Here is an 18,037-nt window from a genome sequence, read left to right on the forward strand (position 1 = left end):
TTTTTGTAGCCTGTTTCAAAGACACTGGTGTTCTTGAACTTACCAGACTTCAGAAGTTAGAAAGTAGGAGGGGAGGCTGGGAAGATGGCTCAGCTGGTGAAGTGTTCGTTTTATAAGGATGGGGATTTGAGTTTATATCCATAGAACCGAAGTAAAAGCTCTTAGGTGTGGGGCACACATCTGTAATTCTAGGGATAGGGGAAGGGACAGGAGTGTTTTTGAGCTTGTTAGCCAGACAGCCTAGATGAATAAAATGTCTTAAAAAACAAAGGTAGACAGTGATAAAGACGCCCAGACTCAACCTCTGGCCTGCACACCCAAGCAAACATATACACACATAGCATGCCCTTGCACACAAAGAAAAAACAAAGAAGCAGAAAGTTTGCTCACTAGTACCCATAGTGATAGAAAAAAATTAAAAAAACAAAACAGGCATACAGTACATAAAATTAGTGAGATCAAGAGTCAAAATATATGTTTTTTTTAATCTCACACAGTTTCAAATGCATTCCTTTCTTATATCTCATAGTAGTTAAATTTAATAAACCAACAAACATAAGGGTAGGAACTTCAGTGCAGCCTAAAACTTTACGTTTAGCCTTAAACACACTTCTCTACATGTTCTGCAAGATCAGTTGGAATTCAGTTGGTATCTATTAGATGATATTTGTGATGATAATTTCACAAGAACACATTGGAAATTAAGTACTTCACTGTGATTTTCAAGATGAGATGATTTCAAGGTGTGGGAGTGAGGAGGCTTAAAGAGCACAAAAAGTAAACGAAGAGAGTGGTTACTGAGGAATTGAAAGGTATTATGGGGTGGTGGTAGTGATACAGCCATCAATCACCACAGAAAAGGCCAGGAATATAACCAAGCTTTGAAAACTAGACATATAACAGTAAGGTGTCACAATTCATGGTTTAGTGAAACTCCAAGTTTAAAGATTTAACTGCTGAGCCATCTCTCTAGCACCTTAAGTTAAAGATTTAAGAAGGCTCCAAACGAGAGGAAGGTCGGAAATGATAGTGAAATGGTTAAGATAGAAATAAGAATCTCTGTGTGGGTATGATTTAGGTAAGAGCATCTGTTAGAAAGGGTTGAGAGGGGGTTGCAGAGGAAAAGGATGAGAAGGAAATGGCAAACTCAAGTCAAGGATAATTGTTCGGGGCCTTGGGAATAACAGAAACGATTTTAAAAAGTGAAGGAGAAAAACTAAGCAGGCCACATTATTATATAGTATAATTGGAAAGTAGACAACTTCCTTCAGAGGATGCACAAAAGATGGAGAACAAATTTAAATAAAAAGATGGAAAAGGGCTACTTAGAATAGGTCCCATATCATTACAATTTTTAAATGTGCCAAGCCCACTTATACACCTTCTGTTTCAGGAATATTCTCAGGAATGTCAAGCCCATTTATACAGCCTCTGTGGGAAACCTAGCCAGTTATCTGTTCTTATCAGTACACCCATAATTTACAGGTTAGGATTGCAGGAACCGAAAGAACAATGGGAGGGTGGTGACGGTGAGGAATTGGGCCCTGTGTGGCCTTCCTTCTTGCTTGTCTTTATAAGCCACTGCCCTGAAATAAAGTTTGAGAGCTTGATCAGACTAGGACTTGCTCTCCTTCTTTGCGCCTCCTGTCCCCGATTCTTTCACCCCTTCCTCAGGTCTCCGCTGAACGCCCCCAGCCCCGCCCCCTGCAGGTTGGGGCATAAATGATAACCAGAATTATATTTGCATATTCAAAATCAGGGTAGGCTTCACTCATGAAAGAACCGAAGGATTGAATCTATGAAATATTTTAGAAATTATATAAGAAAAATGCATTCAGAGGGGCTGGAGAGATGACTCAGTGGTTAAGAGCACTGACTGCTTCCCAGAAGCCCTGAGTTCAATTCCCAGCATGGTGGTTCACAACCATTTGTAAGGGGATCTGATGCCCTCTTCTGGTGGGTCCAAAGACAGTGACAGCGTACTCATATACATAAAATAAATAAATCTTTTGAAACAATGCTTGCAGAAGTAAGCTTGTGCTTGGCAAAGTGGATATACAGTACGGCCTGAGAATCACTTTATTACTGCTGGCTCACCCAACCTTTTAAATGTCTATGACTTAGCCTTTAATCAGTATACTGTATCTGACTGTTCTAATTAAAGTATGTTCATAGGGACAGGAATTATATTTAAGAACTGAGATAAGGACTGGAGAGATGGCTCAATTGTTAAGAGCACTGACTGGTCTTCCAGAGGTCCTGAGTTCAAATCCCAACAACCACCTGGTGGCTCACAACCATCTGTAATGGGAACTGATGCTCTCTTCTGTTGTGTCTGAAGAGAGCAACAGTGTACTTATACATACTAGATAAATCTTAAAAAAAAGACCAAGATAAAAATTTAAGAATGTGTTGCCCACCCTTACTATACCAGCTAGAAATATTTTTCCAGATCTTTTCATTAATTATAAAACTGGAAATTATTGTACTTGCTGTCTTACGATAAATATTCAAGCAACTTGAGAATACTGACTTAGCAGTTTAAGTGATTGTATGATATTATGAAAATGAATTTCATGGAAACACAATGGAAATTAAGTACCTCTTTATTTGTTAAAACAACAAAGTGTTGCAGATATTCCTGAAAATGGGAAATATTTAATGGGAAATATTTAAGGAAAAATGGGTATCTATAGATTAAATAAAACCAGAGTACTTGAAATTGAAAAAGGCAAATTCTTATGTAAACACCCCTCCATATAAACAGTGAGTCAGGTTTAGAGAACCCATAATAACTTGTTTATGAATTGTTATGAAGCAGGGGTTGACTTTACATTGAAAAAGGCCACCACATACTTTCTGTCAGGCAGTCATGGTCTACAGTGACAGTGGATTATGTGGCTTCAGGCAGCAGGTGACTGTTGTGTTCCTCTTTCCCCAACACACAGAATTCCTTTTACTTATAAGAAAAACATTAGCGAGATCTCAGCTGAAGGACATTCATCATAAGCCCTGAGCAAGTGAATCTAAGAAATACTATGGTTATAAAAATTCTTAAGAAATGAGAGAATCTGTTGTCACATCCCAGAGGCACCTCGGGAGTTGTGACAACTCTGTGTTGGTGAACAGAAGGCATGCTGGACCACTTCCGATATCTGAGTTAAAACACCTGAGAAACCTTGACAAAATCTGCGTGTAACACGAGTGTTGATATTGGTTCATGGATGGTAACAAATATGCCACACAAACCCGGCAGATATTACTAGTTGGGGACATTGGGTACAGGGCATATGACAAGTCTTTATACTGTTTGTTCCCAGGTGTTATTTTTATGTATTTTCTTTGTTTAAAATTCAATTATCTATTGCAGTTGCAAGGATGGCTCAGTAGTTAAGAGTACCAGCTATTGTACCACAGAAACCCAGTTGAATTCCCAGCATCCCCATGACTGCTGACAAGCGTTTGTAACTCCAGTTATAGAGAATCTGACACCCTCTTCTGACCTCTATGGACCCAAGACACCCATGTACTACACAGACTTGCACACAGGCAAAATGCTTATACACTGAAAATTAAAAACAAATCTTCTGTAAAAGCTTGTTTATTTATTTCTTGCTTGCTTAAGAGAGGGAGAGAGAGAGAGAGAGAGAGAGAGAGAGAGAGAGAGAGAGAGAGAGAGAGAGAGACTGAGACTTTTGCAGGTCAGAGGACAGTTTGTAGGAATCAATTTTCTCCTTCCACAACATAGGTTCAGATCCCGCTGCCTTCCTCAAGCTTGGCAACAAGTGTTCTTACCCACTGAGCTATCTCACCACCACATGGCTTGTATTTGCTTAGACTATTCCAGTTTTGGCAACTAGGGACATTATTTACATATTAAGTTTTGGACAGGTCTCACTATGTAGTCCTGAAACTGGCCTGAAACTGGCCTGAAACTTGCTATGTAAGTCAGGTTGGCCTCAAACTCACAGAGATCTGTCTGCTCCTACTTCCTAATCCTAAGATTAGAGGTATGTGTCACTGTGCCCAGGAACTAGGGGCATTTTCAGTTGGTCACTTATCCTCCCTTTTGCAAATTGTCAGCTTGCATGTGTTCCCCCTCATGTGTGTGTGTGTGTGTTTGTGTGTGTGTGTGTATTTGATAGTGTTTTACTTTGCACTATAAGATGCTCTGAGTTTGTGCTTTATGCTTCCTGCTCAGTCCTAGAATTTTTATTTCTCCCAAGAACTCTGGCTCTGTCTACTGGACTGTGGTCTTAAAAATTAAGATGTTGAGTCTCAGCATTGATGGGTTATGACTGAACCTTATCTTTCTCAACAGATAGAGGATGAAAATATACATGCAAACACTAATGCACTCACACACCTATTTATAAATGTATGTTTATCTATCAATATTAAAGTAAACATGAATTCACACTGATGTCTAAATCTAGAATCTGTTAGTACATGAATACTTCTAGGCTTTTGAATAAATTTTTTTGTTAACTTTCAGAAATATGGTTATCGGCCTTTAGTGGAACTGATTGTTGAATTGAGTGTATATGTGTAGAAATATCAAAATCAGTATAAACTTTTACCCTCATAGAGGACAATTTAATAAACTTGAATTATACCACTGAGTTAAAGTTTATTTTGTTTTTAGACTTTCATGCTCCATGTATTGTCTAGGTGAATAATTTTCAAGATTGCATTCTGCAGCATGAATTTTTGTTGCATTCTAAGTGAGGTCCTTACTTACATTTTCATTGGGTTAATATGCAAATAAAATATGAACTTATAACTGCATGTATACCTGAATGAGAGTCTTTGGGGGACTGCAATAAACCACTTACAAGAGAAAGAAAAGATTTTAGCAGAACCTATCTAGTCTGCATACACTGCTCAGTGTAATTAAGCTAATAACTTATGAATATCTAGGATTCATCTGGCTGCAGAAGGATATTGTTCTTACAGTCCTTGAAATTATGTGAAATTATGTAGAAGCTGGGAGACTCCTGGCCCAAATGCTCTTCTTCACTGTGTTGTGTTGACTTCCACGGGCTATTTATACTCGCATCCATTTGAGTCAGATGCTATGGGGGCTGGGGATGCACCTCTGTAGCACAAAGTCTCCTTAAAAGCACGAGGCCTTGGACAAAATTCCAGGTGCCCAGGAAGGAGGGAGGGAAGGAAGGCTTTTTTATTGTTAGGGAACAAAAACTAACAGTTGAGTTCTGACTTGAATATAAGCTGATGTAAAGTATCGCTCTGGGAGATCTAGACAATATGTAAAGAGGATAAGAGGATGTTGTGATGGTTAGCTAGCCCTGAAGGGATCTGGAAAGTTTTGTGCGGGAATGGGAGGAAGTGTTAACCAATGTGGAAAACCTTCCCCAGAGCGGGCAGCATTTTCTGTTGGAAGCCTAGATATAAAAGTCCAAGGAAAAGCAGTGGGGCTTGCCTGGCCACTGCTGCTTCTTCCTAAGAAGTCAGTCTACTCAGTTGCTGTCCTGTACTGATGGAGAGCCTCGCCTTCTTTTCTTTATCATGTGGATGGAGGCCAGCAGCTTTCCGGGAATCTTCCTGGCCTGGAGCACCAGTCTTGGACTGTTGAGACTTCCGGCTTCGTTTGCCAAGGAGCTTCTTCCGGGTTTGCAGTCTCTCCAGCATGCTCAAAATAGTTTTTGAACTACCCAGACTGTGTTCTGTAAACCAACATAATAAGTATGCTTTCTAATGCATATTCTGCCGATTAGTTCACTTCTTCTTAAAAATAGTCACTAGTACAAACAGGTTATATGTTGAGAAAAAGACAATAAAGATACATCCTATATCTACAGTTCAGTTTGCAAATATTATTCCTAAGTACTTGTGAATAAAACTATGAACCAAAAATTAAAGAAACGTGGTTACAAGACATGGAAACACCAACTTTTTACAAAGAGAATCTCCAAAGTATAAATGTGTCAGTTTCTTTTCAATAAACATAGTGCAAAATTCTTATTCATACAAAAATCATAAAAACAATTCTGGAGATTGAAAACGTTAAATAACCTATCTAAATGAATGTAATATCATCATACAAGACATCTTTGAATTGAAAAGAGGAAACTTGAGAAATTATTTATTTATATAAAAGAAGTACAGCACCCATTCTTCACCCCCCTCATACTAAGATAACTTTCAGATGGATTTAAGTTTTGAAATATTAGAAAATAAATATATTAAATAGATGTGTCGAATCACTTTATACATTTAGAATAAAAAATCTTTCTTGTCACAATGAATATTCAATGAAAGGAAGGGATTGGTTGACACAGTGTATATCAATTCTTCTACTCCCTATGATTTGAATATGAAATGTCTTTTGCAGGTTCAGATACTCAACCTTTGGTCTTTTGTTGGTCATGCTATTTTAAGAGAGGTAAAAACTTCAGATGGGGTGGGAGAAGGGAAGAGGGGAGGGGGACTAACTAGATAAATAGGTCATTGGGCCATAAACTTGAGCTTGTTTCTGGTCCATACTCAGCTCCTCTTTCTTTGCTCCCTGTCCATCATGAGATAGCAGAATCTACCACACACACCAGGCTTCACAATATTCTGCCTGTGAACAGGCCAAAGGCTAATAGAATAGGGGTTGACGACTGAAACCAACATCCCCCCCTCTCCAAGCTGTATGTGGCAGGTACTTTACTGACTTTCCCACATTCATTTTCACAGTATATCTTAAGAAAGGCTAAGGTCCAATGGCATGGTGAGAAAAATTTGATTTTCTCATCTATCTAGATTTCTCTGATTCCTCAACCCTGACAAGATTTCTAATCGACTGAGGCCTAAACTAATCTAGTTTACTAATTTTTCCTCTCCTGCTAATCTACTCATTATTAGCTTCCCATGCTGATCTTTCTTATTCGTCATTCTTTCTTAACCACATCACAAAACGGTTAAAATCAATCTGCCGAGAATCTAAATTGATCAGATCAAAACCCCGAGTCTAACAGTAGGTATCAATCTGAACTTTGATAATTGGCAATCAAGTAGGTTCCTAAATGTCATGTAATAATGACAAACTCTTTCTCTAGCCTGAAATAAAAAATATTTTTATTTCAAAAGATATTTTTATTTTATAAGTGTGGCTGTTTTGTCTGAACGCATGCCCGTGAATCACATGCATGCAGTACCTGAACACGCCAGAAGAGGGCGAAAGGGCTGGAATTGGAGTTACAGATGTGAGCTGCCATTGGGTGATGAAACTGCTCACACAGGGACTTCCTGAAGAGTGGCAAGTGCTCAATAACTGCTGACTCTTCCCTTCAGGCTCCCCTTTACATTTTAATTTTCAAGAAATACAAAGTAGCAGGTTTCCTTCTGGCATCTCCCTCTAGCCTTTGTTTTAGTGAATTCTCCTTGCTCCTGCTCCTTCTGTTTACCTTTCCCACCTCCCCTCTCACCCTTCTTCTTCATGGATCTTTTTCTTTTCATGTTCATGTCAAATATATTCTAATAAACTATAAAATCTATATTTTATTTACGTTTTTCTATTAAAACTTATTCAACTTAAAACAAATATTTACTTTATTTTACACGCATGGTTGTTTTGCCTACCTATATGTGTGACGGTGACAGATACCCTAGAATTGGAGTTACAGACTGCAATCTCTTACAGTTACAGCTGTAATCTGCTATGGGAACGGATTATTATATTGACTTTGGGTGTGAGGTCCAGCAAAAGTTTCAGTCTCTCAGAATATGAGATATTTTTCAGAATATTGAATCACCACATTATATTGATATATTTATATTGTATTAAAATATTAATAAGGTAAAGATCATGTCATATTCAGAGTTAAGGTTTTAGGGGCTTCTAGGCTTATACTGGACTTTAGCAATACCTTTCTTAGAAAAGTATGTAATGACTACAGGACTTAATTGATCCTGATTTATTTCCAACATAACATTAGGGCTGCAGATATTTAAAGGATGCTTTAAAACCTTTTTCTTAGAAGGGGGAACAAAATAAACACGGGAGGAAATACAGGGACAAATTGTGGAAGCAGACACTGAAGGAAAACCCATCCAAAGACTGCTCCACCTGGGGATCCATCCCATAAGCAGCCACCAAACTTGGTCACTATTGCTGATGCTAAGAAGTGCTTGCTGACAGGAGCCTGATATGGGTGTCTCCTGAGAGGCTCTGCCAGAACCTTATTGATACAGATGAGGATGCTTGCAGCTAACCACTGGACTGAGCTCAGGGACCCCAATGGAGGAGTTAGAGAAAGGACTGAAGGAGCTGAAGGGGTTTGCAACCCCATAGGAAGAACAACAATACCAACCAACCAGACTCCCAAGAACTCCCAGGGACTAAAACACCAACCAATGAGTACACATGGAGGGACACATGGCTCCAGCCGCATATGAAGCAGAGGATGGCATTGTCCGGCATCAATAGGAGGAGAAACCCTTGGTCCTGTGAAGGCTCATTTCCCCAATGTAGGGGAATGCCAGGGTGTTAAAGTGGGAGTGGGTAGGAGTAGGAGCATCTTCATAGAAGTAAAAGGAGAGAGGGTGGGAGAGGGGCAGAAAGGAGATAACATTTGAAATGTAAATACATAAAATATCTAATAAAAAGGAAAGAAATTAAAATGTTTTTCTCTCAAGCATTGCTTTGAATTAATCTTATATTAAAAACCCAGAATCAAAGTAAATTTCTTAAAAAACTGACTTTTTACATTTACCCACTCATGAATATATTCCTTTTCCCTAGATCTGTAAGTGAAAAATCTGTGTATATTCAATGACCTGTGACTGTACATATGATGGAGAAATGGGATGGACAAAAGATTTGAAGTAAAGTTAAAGTGTGTAGTTAGGGAGTTAGGGGAATGCTGAGGGAGAGGCTAACACTCAACTTTGCAACAGTGCCTGACAATAGAAAACACTGTCATTGAATGAAGACGTGTTTAGTTACCGAAAGACACTTTTTTGTTTTCTCTTTTTTCATACTCTGCTTGGTCTAAAAGGGCTCTTTATTTTTCAAGTGTAGTATGTGATAACTTACTTTGGCATTCTCTCCACGAGAGCAAAGATTCAGGGGCAATATCAAGCTGGTAGCTTATTGCTCTTCTGTGAATAGCGTACCCTGACCAATCTATTTCAAAGGACAATACTCCAGGCATAAGATGTGATGTAAATGCAATGTGGCAATTTGATTTTCAAGTAGCACTTCATAGGAAGCGTGGCTAAGCAAGAGCAGCATGCCACAGTCAGCTCTTGTAAATGTATTTTATCAAACCTACTTAAGTATCGCAGACTAAAATAACAGTCCCAACTCTGAGAAAAAGATTGTATCCCAAAAGATTGAAAATTTCTTCTCCAGGCTGGCAAGATGGTTCAGTGGGTTGGACTTACTACCAAGCCTGGAGATCAGAGTTTGATCTCCACATGGGAGAAGAGAGCTGATTCTCTCAGGTTCTCTGATGTCCATGTGCATTTCCATGACTAGCGTGTCCACACACATGCATAGACACATACAGAAAAAGGTGCAACTAAAACCAAAATCTCTTTTCAATACTATTTAGCCTTTATCTTCAAATCTCCCATCTTTCTTGAGCTTGTTTTGATAGCCTTATAACACGGTGAGTAGAAATGCCCTATTCCAAGGTCTTAAGCTCCACTTTAGAGACTCATGGTCAACAGCTATTCTAGTTTCCTTTCCATTTCTGTGGCAAAAACAAAACAAAACAAAAACTTAGAAAAAAATCAACTTACTGAAAGACTGGATGTATTTCTGTTAGCAGGTTACATACAATACATCTTTGAAGGATGTTGGAGCAGGACCACAGAGAACATTTGACGGAGAATTCTACGTGCTGATTTAGGCTCTGGCTAGCTCTGTAGCTCATACTTAGTGAGCTCTTTTGTGTGCCAGGACCACCTGCTTTAGGAATGTTACAGTCCACGATCAGTATGACCCTCCTAAATCAGCTAACAATGCTGATGGTCTCTCACATGCTCACAGATCAACCTCATCTAAGCAGTTCTCCAACATAGGGTTTTCTCCTCAGATGAATCAAGGCCTTGTCCAATGGAGAATTAAGGCTAGTTAAGGACAGTATCTCAGGATATTTCTGCTGTTCTGACAAAACATGTCAGATGTCTTAAAGTAATTTATGAAAATTGGAAATACATACACTGATTGCAGGTCTGCATGTTGCAAAGACAGAGGGTGAGCAGAGTTTTAGATTTCGTATCTGGTAAGAGCCTGAACTAAGCATCCAAGGCAGCATGTGTTATCCATCTTAAAGCAGAAGAGTGGCATTGAGTCCTCTTCAGCTTCCTTTAAACTCCAGTGTTCATAGAGGGACCACTAAGATGTAATCGCTTCTGGATTCTTCTGGATTCTGACAATACATTGGAAACTTGTCAAGCCTGTCCTGCTGTTTTAGTTGTCAGTTATGGAAATCTATATTTTGGGATATATCCAAGGCCATAAGGATAAACAGAAGTCAAGCAGTTTATCAGAGACCCTCAGTCACTCTCTTAATTACTTCATTTACAATAATCAGCTAAACTACCAAGAGGAATTAGGGGGAAGGTAAACACTACATAGAACAAAGCAAGGTTCAATTTCCCCATCTCTGCTTACCATTTAGCATCCTCCAAAACTCTTTTAAACACTGTTTTATATGCATCAGAGGTAATCAGTCAAGGACAAAAATCTCAGAGCAAATTCTGACTCACCTTCAAAATCAGAATAATTTACAACAGCCAACATAGTTGCATCTTCTTTTCTTTTTTTTTTTTAATTAAAAATTGTATTTACTTAGAAACATTCATAATGTCAACAAAACAGCCACATTTGACAATTATAGAGTGGTATTCAGTTAACAGAACAACAATTATCTTTGTATAAGCTGAATCAGAGACAACTGAAGATGAAAAAAATAAAAAATAAAACCAAAATAAAAAAAAACCAACCAAACTACTGTCCCCATATATAACTAATTTGTGCTGTGCACCAATAAGAACCTGCTTTAAATTTCCATGCTAATTTAAAACCCCAGATTGTACCAGGCAAGATTAGTGGCTATTGAAAATACCAGCAGACCATCAGTGGGAAAAAGATAAAGTTCAAGTCAAAGTGGATCAAGGACCACCACATAAAACCAGATACACTCAAACTAATAGAAGAAAAGGTGGGGAAGAGCCTCAAACACAGGGGCATGGGAAAATTTCCTGAACAGGACACCAATGGCTTATGTGCTAAGATTAAGAATTGACAAATGGAACCTGATAAAATTGCAAAGCTTCTATAAGGTTAGGACAAAAGGGCAACCAACAGATTGGGAAAAGATCTTTACTAATCCTACATCCTATCGAGGGCTAATATCCAATATATACAATGAACTCAAGAAGATAAACTCCAGAGATTCAAATAACCCTATTAAAAATGGGGTACAAACATAAACAAAGAATTCTCAGCTGAAGAATATCCAATAAGAAGCACCTAAAGCATTGTTCAACATCCTTAGCCATCAGGGAAATGCAAATCAAAACAACCCTGAGATTCCACCTCATACTAGTCAGAAGGGCTAAGATCAAAATTCAGGCAATAACAGATGTTGGCAAGGATGTGGAGAAAGAGGAATACTCCTCCATTGTTGGTCTGAATGTAAGTGATCCAACCACTCTGGAAATCAGTCTGAAGGTTCCTCAGAAAATTGTACATAGTACTACCTGAGGACCCAGCTATACCACTCCTGGGCGTATACCCAAATGATGCTGCAACACATAACAAGGACACATGATCCACTATGTTCATAGCAGCTTTATTTATAATAGCCAGAAGCTTGAAAGAACCCAGATGTCCCTCAACAGAGGAATGGATACAGAAAATGGAGTACATCTACACAATGGAGTACTACTCAGCTATTAAAAACAATGACTTCATGAAATTCATAGGCAAATGGATGGAACTAGAAAATATCATCCTGAGTGAGGTAACCCAATCATAAAACACACACACATGATATGTACTCACTGATAAGTGGATATTAGCCCAAAAGCTAGGATTACGAAGATACAGTCAACAAACTGTAGATGCTTCAGTCCTTCTTAGAAGGGGGAACAAAAAAATATTCATAGGAGGAAATACAGAGACAACGTTTGGAGCAGAGACTGAAGGAAAGACCATCCAGAGACTGCCCCACTTGGGGATCCAGCCTATATACATACAGCCACCAAACGTAGACAATATTGCTGATGCCAAGAAGTACATGCTGACAGGAGCCTGATAGAGCAGTCTCCTGAGTGGCTCTGCCAGAGCATGACAAATACAGAGAGGGATGCTCATAGCCAACCACTGAACTGAGAATGGGGTCCCCATTGGAGGAGTTAGAGAAAGGACTGAAGGAGTTGAAGGGGTTTGCAGCCCTCTAAGAACAACAATGCCAACAAACCAGTTCCCAGGGACTAAACCACTACTCAAAGAGTACATATGGATAGACCCATAGCTCCAGTTGCATATGTAGCAGAGAATGGCCTTGTTGGGAATCAATGGGAGAAGCCCTTGGTTCTGTCAAGGTTGGACCACTCAGTGTAGGGGAATGTTAGGCGGGTATTTGGGAAAGGGGGGTGCTTGTGGAGGGGGATCACTTTTAAAGAAGAAGGGGAGAGGGATGGGATAGGGAGCTTATGGATGGGAAACTAGGAAAGGGAATAGCATTTGAAATGTAAATAAAAAATATAATAAAATAAGAGACTACACAGGGATGGACCTATGTCTCCAGCTGCATATATAGCAGGGGATGGCCTTGTTGGGCATTAATGGGAGTAGAAGCCCTTTGTCCTGTAAAGGCTTGATGCCCTACGGTAGGGGAATGTCAGGTCAGGGATGTGGGAGGACCCTCATAGAAGTAGGGGGAGATAGTGGGTTTCTGGAGGGGAACCCAAGAAAGGTGATGACATTTGAAATGTAAAATAAAAAAATAGCCAATAAAAGGGAAAAAAAGTAAAAAAAAAAATACCACCAGGACAGGGCTATTTAAAGACACATTTGGTAGTGTGTTAACTATACAGAAAAGAGACTGTATAGTTTAAAACGAATCTTAAATGGCCTTACATTTCAATTTTTTTCTTTAAAAGGAGTGAGTTGTGTACAGGGCTGTTAAATGATTTATAGACAAGAAAAAAAAAACTTCACTAGAACCAACTTATTCATCATCATCATCTGTGTCTTCCTCCTCTTCCTCCTCTTGTTCATCCTCATCATCGCCTTCTTTTTCCTTCTTTTTCTTGCTCTTTTCAGCTTTGACCACCCCCCTTTTCACTGCATCAGGTTCTCCTTTAGCTCTGTGGGCATCAATATCCTTCTCCTACTTCTTCAGCTTGGCATCCTTCTTCTCATACGACTGCTTGTCATCCATGGCAAGTGTTGTTCCACATCTCTCCTAGTTTCTTTGTGACATCACCAGTGGATAAGCCAGTATGCTCACCTTTGATTTTGGGGCAGTACTCAGAACATAAAAGAAGAAGGCAGAAGGAGGCTTCTTGGGTACATAGGGATCCTTGAACTTCCTTTTGGTCCCCACTTTGGCGGGGGTGGGTGGACGGTGTGTGTAGATTTTCATTTCCCTTTCAGAGGGAGCCTTGCCAGCCTTTGCCATATCTTCCAGTTTCCCCTTTCTTTAGCAGACAACGTCTTCCACTTCTCTGAGCACTTCTTGGAGAACTCTGAGAAGTTGATAGAAGCATCCAGGTACTTCTTGTGCTCCTCCAGGCAGGTTTGAACAAAGAATGCATATGAGAATATTTTGCCTCTCAGCTTCTTAGAATCTCCTTTGCCCATGTTAATTGATTTTCCTCTGGGAGGCACAGAGTCGCCCAGTGCCCTTTCGGCTCTCAATTGCCCTGGTGCTGTCTCTATGGAGCTCAATGTATTGCAAGGTCTGTGAGAGCAGGAGCCAGACGCTTGTATCTTCTTTTCAACAGAGGAGTCTCAAACCTCTGGTTAGACCACTGTAGTTTCAGGCCTGGGCCATTACCGTTCTCTCTACTATGCAGACAGTTTTTATTCTCAGTTCTTTTTGACTTTGCCCTGTAACCACAAGGATCTAAGTTCAATTCCCACTCACACACAAAGTGGTGGTACATGTCTGTAACCCCAGAGCTGAAAAGTCAGAGGTAGGAGAACATCTGGAGCTCACTGGCTAGTAATTCTAACATAATTGATAAGTTTTAGGCCAATGAGGGGCCTAGTCTTAAATGGGTGAAAAAGTATTCTCAAGAGTAATATCTGAGATTGTTCTGTAGGTTACACCCACCCACACACACACCCACCCACACACACACACACACACACACACACACACACACACACACACACACACAGAGAGAGAGAGAGAGAGAGAGAGAGAGAGAGAGAGAGAATGCCCACACACACAAGCAACACATATAAAGAAAAAGTGACAATTATTTGGTACCATTATAAAATCATACTTATTATAAATAATGATCTCATAACGAAAGCCTTTGACTAACAGGAAACTGGTAAATCTCACAGTTATAGATGTCAAGTTTTCAAAAAATTTAATTATCACATGAAAATTCAGATCATACTATTTAGAACACAGCTGACATCTTCCTTGAAGTATCAGGTTTACTTTCAATAATTTTCAATAAAAAATATCTGCCAAACACACAAATCTACAAAACTGCAGTTTATACTGTTTCAAATTAGATTGCTACTTTGTGAAAACACAGGCTAATTTTAGCTTGCAACTGCCACAAATGTTTTTCCTCAAGACATTATACTTTGGTAGACAGCAGATGTACTTCTTGTATAATTCCAGTTTTTTTCATTGAATATTAAGAAGATAGATAGTCAAGAGTTGATATTTAACAAAGTTAATCATGCTTATCGCTTTCCACATTGACTTTTCTAAAGAAGCATACTTTCTTTTTGTTTTAACCTCAAGCTACGTTACTATGAAATGTATGTGATAGAGATTCCCGTTTGGTGCCAACATCTTGATTTCTGTTAAGGCATGGTTTGTCCGTTTTTTGTTTTTCTACCATTATTGCCAATATCAACACAGGGAAGAATCAAACGTGAACCTCACTTTCACTGTTGACTGAATTTTGAATTCATGAACAATATGACAGTGTTTCCAGATTCCCCCAACCCCACCCAGGGTCCAGTAAATCACACTTGACATGCTGGCCTGGTACTGGGGATTCCTAACTGTGTTAAAATTAAACAGTATCAAGAACATTTGTAAATGATAACTATGTTCAAGTTTAAAGCCAAGTCAATGAAATCAGACACATTAAAAGTAAGACACATTAATTTTAATGATGGCAGTTACTGTTTAAGACACTGTTTTCCTGTATGGGGCACACTGGCCTCCAACTTCCTATCCTCCATCCTGAGAGGTAGGATTACAGATGTGGCCCACCACAGCCCACCCTAGGCATCAGTGTTTTGTAAAAAGCTCTCTTGGCATTTCTAGCATCATTAGAAAAGTTGACATGTATTGCTCTGCTTTCTATATATTAAGTCTGTTAGGCTTGTGTCCTCTTCCTTTTTGTTTTATCCTAACTTTTCTGAGGTTCTTGGTTATGGGAAGAGCACTTACTTACTGGTGATTCTTTCAGAAGTTACAATATTTTTCTCCTTTAAATGAAGAGGGAGTGGAAATAAAAGGTCAATGAACTTTAGCTAGATTGTGCAATTTAATTGGGGAGTGCAAAAATGGAATTTCATTGTTTTCTATGAAAAAGCCAATACAAAAATACAAATCTTTCCAACCAAAATTAGTCATGATGACACATGACTGTGTTTCTTGTACTCAAAGCATTTGCAAGGTGAATCTGGAAGACCAGAAAATTAAAGGTGTTCTATACATAAGGAGTTCAAGGACAACCTGGGCTCCCTAATACTCTGTTTTCATGTGCCTCACCAAAAGAAAGAAGGAAGGAAGGAAAGGAGGGAGGAAAGGAAGGAAGGAAGGATGGAAGGAAGGAAGGAAGGGAAAAGGGTATGAGAAAAGAAAAACAATCAATACTACTTTACATAGTTTTCTCGTACTAACAATGGATGCATTTAAAAATGTTTCTTATCAGCACTTTTCCTTAAATCCATATGGTTTATTGAGGATTTATTCTATTTGGTCTTTAAAATTATGATTGATTAGTACAAAAATGTGCTACACAGGAAGGAAAACACTTGTTTGCTAATGAGCATGAAGAAAAGATGAAAGATCGTAATTTATTAAATTTCATCTAAATGCATGGCACATTGCTAAGCTCGGGATTTATGAAGTGGGATACCCTAGCATCATCTGAACAAAGTTACACTTGCTAATTCATGGTACATAACTGTTCTCTGTAAATAACAAGTTGCCTGTAAAAAATGGGTCATAAACAAAGGTTAACACTATTATAAAAATAAAGCCTCTGTTTATGATTTCTTAGACTGTGAAAAATCATTAAACACCTTTAAGGATAACCTACTTTTTATGGTAACATTTTCACATGTGAGCATTTGTTTTTCTCCAAAATAAAATAAAGCTAAGAATATCAGAGGAGTGATAGCATTAGGAGAGTGGATGTGAAAAAGCCATGTATCCAATTATGGGTCACAAGGCATTAGTCCCTAGCTTGTTTGATAAAACTAGTTTCAGTGATAAAACTATACAGAAAACATCAGTTGAAAGGTGGAACTCAAGATGGGAGTCAGGGGTATTACTCTTCTTTCATATACATTGTCTTTCCAAGCTACTGTCAAGTCTGATATAACATCAAAGAGTGGCTGCTGCTTCAGGTCTGAAAGAGGAGAGAATTCCTCCAGGTGAGAAGAGGATAATGATTTTCTAAGAGTATATCAAGAGATTGATGACATGAGGAGGAGTTTCAGGCAGGCAAAAGAAATGCCTGGAAATAAATGTCTCAAGCTTTACTGGTCTGCCATCCATTGCTGTCTTTCAAGTTGCCATAGGGAACATCTTTGTGGCCTTATTGACCATGAAGCATTGAGAGTTTCCCTTTTAAGGTGAGCTAAATTAACTCTCATGATGCTTTTGGACACAGAATGAAAGGTCAGGCCTGCTATGTAGTTGACTTGACAATATCTGGGGTTTTTTGTTTTTGTTTTTGTTTTTTTTTGTTGTTGTTGTTGTTTAAATATCACTATGTACTTGTTTTTCATTGTTGCTGTTAGTTATTAGTAAGTCAAACACTTCTTTTTCAGTTATCAGTATGTGATATTTTTTATCCCTATGGTGTGAAGGACCACATGGGGTTTTATATATACTTGAATTTTATATATCTTTGAAATATATACATCTTTGAAATATATATATATATATCTTTGAAATATATATTCTAGATAATTCAGTATGTTTCTCTCTCAGAGAGAGGAGAAAGAGAGAGAGAGAGAGAGAGAGAGAGAGAGAGAGAGAGAGAGAGAGACTAAATTATCTAGAGTATTAATTTGCAAATAGAAAGACTATGGTCAACACCAGGCTCAGAGCTCTGTTGAGCTTTGTCTCAGTTTATGATCCTTATATATTTTTTTGTTAGGTTTGGTTGCTTTTTGATCATTTGTTCTTAAACCCATGCACAGCCTCTATAACTCATTTACACTTCTCTTAAAGAGCCTTGACTACAACCATCACTTGTACAAAAAGAATATTTAAGATAAAATGGTTTTGACCTTTTCTTGAGTTGTCACTTTGTATCACACCATGTGCTTTAATATTAGTGATTGTCTGTGCCCTCTTTTTCTTAAATTTTCTACTATCAGTTTTTCCAGATGCAAATCCTCAAATCTCCAGGACTTATCATGAACATTTATTTTGCCCTAATATTTCTATTACTTCCCTTCTCCAGCTTCTCTTCCCTTGCAGTTCTTGTTTATTTCAAAGTAATAGGGATGTCTCATTTGTAACATTTTTTCAAGTACCATGGTTCAAAACAGTTGTATACAAAAATCTTTCTCAGTTTCACATCCCAGATACGCGTTATCATGTCTCCCATTTCAGAGACACAAACT

At 38.5% G+C, this 18,037-nt stretch overlaps 1 protein-coding gene and 1 pseudogene across 1 annotated transcript in view; both read right to left on the bottom strand.

The window, feature by feature from the left end:
• Window positions 1-2,588: 2,588 nt before the first annotated feature.
• Aga (aspartylglucosaminidase) overlaps window positions 2,589-18,037 on the bottom strand; it is a 58,323-nt gene continuing 42,874 nt past the window's right edge. Inside the window, exon 11 of the transcript XR_010058288.1 lies at window positions 2,589-5,687. The gene's annotated coding sequence lies outside the window, so the exon portion shown is untranslated. The remainder of the gene's footprint in view (window positions 5,688-18,037) is intronic.
• Window positions 11,795-13,831, bottom strand: LOC134482374 (high mobility group protein B1-like; annotated as a pseudogene).

The sequence above is a fragment of the Rattus norvegicus genome, chromosome 16, assembly GCF_036323735.1.
Source record: "Rattus norvegicus strain BN/NHsdMcwi chromosome 16, GRCr8, whole genome shotgun sequence".
Lineage (NCBI taxonomy): Eukaryota > Metazoa > Chordata > Mammalia > Rodentia > Muridae > Rattus > Rattus norvegicus.